The following is a 6,000-nucleotide window of genomic DNA, read 5'->3' as shown; positions in this document are numbered from 1 at the left end:
GAAAATTAGAGGCCAAAAGAAGTATATCCAAGTAATAGGGGATTGAATACTCAATTGGAATTACATTCTTATTGCTCATAGCCTGATTTTTGAGTGCTGCTTCAGCTTCTTTTAGATCTCAATCCATGCATGGCTCAGTGTTATAAGTGTTACACATAGCTATGAATTTTAATTTAAATAAGAGTCTTCAAAACAATAGCCTGTCAGGTAAAAGCTCTAGTCATTATCATCATCATCATCATCATCATCAATCGTATTTATTGAGTGCTATGTGCAGAGCACTGTACTAAGCGCTTGGGAAGTACAAATTGGCAACATATAGAGACAGTCCCTACCCAACAGTGGGCTCAAAGGAATGTTGCCAAATGGCATCACCAAAGGTAGTGATTATGGACTCCTACCCTGGTAGAGCCACATGGGTGAATTTGAGAAAATTAGATGGATCATTCAAGCAAAAGTAAGGTTTAATTTTAACTAATGAAACTCCATTTTATATTTCACTTCCTTTTTGGCGACCTGATTTTTAAGGTGAGTTGGAGGCTCCCATTGAGAATGAAGGACCATTCTGGGACCAGGAACCTGAAAGAAGGAATTGAGTGAGGTGATGGTGGCACCCCAAAACTCATACTCTTTCTCATACTGTCACTCATCCTCCCACTGGAGCGCAGAGTGAAACAAGTGAGTAAGTGGGGAGGAATGCAGCACACTGAGAAGTATACACAATGTAAGGCCTGTTTATGTCTGTCATCTCTGTTTTATTATAATCTCCCAAGTGCTTAGGATAGTGCCCTGCACACAGTAAGTGCTAAATAAATGTCACTGATTGATGATTTCCAAAGTGGAGCGGGGGAACGCCAACACTGCCAACCCGGCAGGAGGTCTTCCTGAGACCATGTTAGCAAGCTACTTTTTTTTTTTTCAGAATTCTTACTGGGCTTGTCCACCCGGAATAACCTGCGGTTGAGAATCTTCATACTTAAGGCCTAGTCCCTTCAGGCATTCACCCCATCTGCAAACCCAGGACTAGAAACCCTGATGCCTGACTCTAGTGCTTTTTCGACTGGATGAACACCAGGATTTCTTTAGCTGTCATGAGTGATCAACAACATATTTAAAACCACAGCATATTCAACAATAGTCTGTTAGTATAAATAAACACTAGACTATATGGTCAAGCACTGCACTAAGCTCTTTGTGGGAAGGGAACGTGTCTACCAACTCTGTTACATGTACAGTGCTCTGCCCACAGTAAGTGCTCGATAAACACAATTGATGGATAAAGATCTACAGAAACTCTGCATGTTTACCATCTCTCCCAAGCACGTAGTACAGTGCACTGCACATAGAAGGACTCAATTTATTGAGTCCACCCGATTGATGTCCTTAGCCTGGGAGGGATCACAAAGGACAACCGAAAATGGCACACCAAAACCTGCAAGTAGATTCAATGTGGTTGCAAATGTTTATCTTCCCTTGGTCACACTTGTCTTCTAAGGCAACGTCACAAATCAAGAAGAAGGTATACGTGTGTACAGAAAGGATAGCAATAACTTTGCTTTTTAAGAGATTATGGTGGTGTGAAAATAATTTGATTCTGTGAAGGCAGATGTATTATATTTAACACACACACATTTATAATTGCTGTTTCATTTTGACTCATGTCTTTTTAAGGCAGCATTTAGATACTGAAGCCTGACCCAATAGATGTAACAAGGAATGTCCTGTTTCTGTACACTAGATCTTCAGGAAAGAGATCCCTCTGGTGGTAACACTGCATTGATATGATATATATATTGAGGGAAATAGAAAATGGTGCCCAGAGAAATGCCTGGTGAGTGATTAAATTTGATTTGGCTCACCTGATTCTATTCACAAATATGATATTAGGACTACTATATTAGGACTACTCTCACTACTTACACACTTTTCCATTTAATTTTCCCTGGGTTTCAGGAAAAGTATGGAAATGCTATTGGGACTATTTTTAAAAATATACAGCTTCCAGAAAAGAAACCATACCTACCCTTCTGAATTCATTTTTTTTTAAGGAAAATTTTCTACCTCTATCTCTACCCAATGATGCCAATTTCTAAACAATCCATTCACCAGTTTTTCCTTGGCTTCTAAATACCACAGGCACAATGAATGGCAGAGAGTACAAGTAGCTGGGAAGGAACTACCGTTGGCTGTAGTCTTAATTTTCATTAAAGGTCTTAACTGCCTACTGTTTGTGAATGTCTTTTCCCATTAGCTTGGCACTGCTTATTCATTCATTCAATCGTATTTATTGAGCGCTTACTGTGTGCAGAGCACTGTACTAAGCGCTTGGGAAGTACAAGTTGGCAACATATAGAGACGGTCCCTACCCAACAGTGGGCTCACAGTCTAGAAGGGGGAGACAGAGAACAAAACCAAACATATTAACAAAATAAGATAAATAGAATAAATATGTACAAATAAAATAAATAAATAGAGTAATAAAAGCTTAATGCTTTTCACCAACAAATGCATGTATTTAATCAGGTTCTGCCTAAACATGTTGTGGGAGTCTATTAGCGGTTGAAATATGATTATTATTTTTTTATTTTATATTTGCCTAGGAGGTATTAGCAATGGGTGCATTTACATTAATGTCATTAAAATATTAGTATTAGAATTAATTTAGGTATAATTCATTCGTGTTCCACTTAAGATATGCCTTACATATGACTGAAATCATCTTTTTACAAAAGCTATTTAAGCAGTGAAATTCTAAAAAAAGACACATTGAATCTCACTCCAAACTGCAAGATGTCTTGTCATATAATTGGTAGTGCTACAAAGTATGTACTATATCCATTTACTGTGTAAAAAAGATTGTTCTCTTCAATTAGAAGTTGGAAGGAAATAATATTTATTTGTATCATATATTTTTCCACAGCTAAATGTTGGACCACAGAATTTTAGAAGACTAATGGTGAAAAAAGCAATTAAGGTGTTGATAGTTTCACATTTTTCTCAAGCATTGCATTGCATTCATTCTTTTCCTTTTCTCTCCTACACTTTAAGAAGTATCAATACTTGACTAGTTTTAAGAGGTCCAGAATGCACTATTTAAATTTTTAATAGTTTGTTGTCATTTGGTGATATCTTTTTATTTTTTCTTCTTGACATCACTTGAGAAGCAGCTTGGCTCAGTGAAAAGAGCCTGGGCTTGGGAGTCAGAGGTCATGGGTTCTAATCCCGGCTCTGCCACTTGTCAGCTGTGTGGCTTTGGGCAAGTCACTTAACTTCTCTGTGCCTCAGTTACCTCATCTGTAACATGGGGATTAAGACTTTGAGCCCCACGCAGGACAACCTGATCATCTTGTATCCCCCCCAGTGCCTAGAACAGTGCTTTGCACATAGTAAGCACTTAACAAATTCCATTATTATTATTATTATCACTTTGATAAATTTGAGATTATTATTTGTCTGCCTAGGAATGCAATCATTTATGTAACTAATGTGAAAGTCTTTAAATAATGTTGTTTTATTACTAAAGATTAACATTGCATTCTCTCATATTTTATGCAAAGTGCAAGAATAAGAAATACTTAATTGAAGGAGTGAGTCCCATGTACGTCAGGGATTGTGTTTGATCTGGTTCTATTGTATCTACCAGTGTTTGGCAAATACCACAGTTATTATTATGGAAAAAGTTAACTCCTTTGACATTTATATCGTGAGCATTATATGTTTCCCTACTTCCAGAAGGGATGAATCTGTAGAGCAGTGATAGCCAGCCTACATACATATTGACTTTGTAACTTTGATCAAGCAAGCTCCAGGATCCATGGGAAGAAGTTGTGGGAAGAAGCATGTCTCAATCCTTTAGCTTTCCTGACTTTATTCCTATAAGCACTCACTCATTCTTTAAAACTACTACTACTAATAAGGATTGTAGTATTAATCGATACTGTGCCAAATGTGCCAATTAATGTGCGAAACATTTTTTTTAATGGTATTTGTCAGGCTCTTACTATGGGCCAGGTTCTGTAGTGGAGAAGATACAAACTAATTATGTTGGGCACAGTCCCTGTCCCACTTAGAGGTTACAGTTTCTTAATCTCCATTTTACAAATGAGGTAAAAGAGACACAGAGAAGTTAAGTGACTTGTCCAAGGTCACACAGCAGCCTGACCCCCAGGCCTATGCTTTATGTGCTACACCGTGCTACTTCTCATGTAGGAGGGCTTCCCAGACTGAGCCCCCTCCTTCCTCTCCCCTCCTCCCCCTCCCTATCCCCCCCGCCTTACCTCCTTCCCTTCCCCACAGAACCTGTATATATGTTTGTACATATTTATTACTCTATTTATTTTACTTGTACATATTTACTATTGTATTTATTTTATTTTGTTAATATGCTTTGTTTTGTTGTCTGTCTTCCCCTTCTAGACTGTGAGCCCGCTGTTGGGTAGGGACCGTCTCTACATGTTGCCAACTTGTACTTCCCCAGTGCTTAGTACAGTGCTCTGCACACAGTAAGTGCTCAATAAATACGATTGAATGAAGTGCCAGAGTAGATGCAGTCCCTGTCCCACATAGGGCTCAGGCTCACAGTCTATTTAGGACAGATAACAGGAACACATCCCCTCAATAATCAATCCAGTTTCTCATTTTGGAACATTCCCATTTGTATCATTTGCTATTTCCCATCTTTTTCTGTATAGTCATTATCTTTTTTTGTAACATTAACAGAGGATTAAATAGGTATTCCTATATGTTTTTATGAAAGTTAAAGAACAAATTATTTACTTTAGGGTTGAAATCCAAGTGCCCTGGTGACACAGATGGAGAGGGAATGGGGAAATGAGGGCTTAGTTGGGGAAAGCCTCTTGGATATGTGATTTTAGTATGGATTTAGTATGGGGAGAGTGGTGTTCTGTCATATATGAAGGGAGGTGGAGTTCTAGGATAGAGAGAGGGGTCGGCAGTGAGACCGATGAAACTGATGTTCGGTGGGCAGGTGTGTGTTAGAGGAGCTAAGTATGTTGAATGGGTTGCAGTAGGACCTCAGTGAGATACGGTAGAAGGAGGCAATCTGATAGGCGTACTTTAAAGCTGATGATAAGGAGTTTTGGTTGATGCGGACGTGGATGGCTAACCACTGGAGGTTCTTGAGGAGTTGAGAGATGGTGGAATGAACAATATATTCTTTTTAGAAAAATTATCCGTGCAGTAGAATGAAGTAAGGACCGAAGTGGGAAGACACAAGAGCGAGGGAGGTAAGCAAGGAGGCTGATAGAGTAGACAAGCAAGAAATGATAAGTGCTTGGATCCGTGATGCAGCAGTTGGATGGAGAGGAAAGGATAGATTTTAGAGATGTCATGAAGATAGAACAGATTGGTGATGGATTGACTGTGTGGGCTGAATGAAAGAGATGTGTCGACGATAATGCCAGGGCTGCGAGCCTGTAAGACAGGGAGGATTGTAGTATTGTCGACAGTGATGGGAAGATGAAGAGTTCTGCTTTGGATGTGTAAATCTGAGGTGTCAGATGGACAGCCAAGTACAGATGTCCGGAAGGCAAGAGGAAATGTGAGACTGCAGAGAAGGAGAGAGGTCTGGGTTGGAGAGATAAATTTGAAAATCTTCCACATAGAGATAGGATAATTGAAGCTAAACAGCAAATGAGAGCTCTAAGGGAGCAGGTATAGATAAAGAAGTGAAGTGGACCCAGAATTGAGGGACTGCCACACAGTTAGAGAATGGGAAGCAGAGGTGGAGTCTGTGAGATAGACTAAGAAGGAGAGCTCAGAGAGATAGGAAGAGAACCTGGAGAGGACAGTGTCAGGGAAGTAAAAGTTAGATAATTTTTCTGGGTTAAGGTGGTGGTCTACAGTGTTGAAGGCAGGTAAGGGGTCAAAGAGAAGTGGGGTGGATTAAAGGACACTAAATATGACAAGGAGAAGGTCACTGCTGCTCTAAAAGAGGGCAGTTTCCATAAAGTGAAGGAAGCAGAAACCAGATTGTTAATA

Source organism: Tachyglossus aculeatus, chromosome 12, assembly GCF_015852505.1.
Source record: "Tachyglossus aculeatus isolate mTacAcu1 chromosome 12, mTacAcu1.pri, whole genome shotgun sequence".
NCBI lineage: Eukaryota > Metazoa > Chordata > Mammalia > Monotremata > Tachyglossidae > Tachyglossus > Tachyglossus aculeatus.
The sequence above is the reverse complement of the archived record's forward strand: the minus strand, read 5'-3'. Positions refer to the sequence as shown.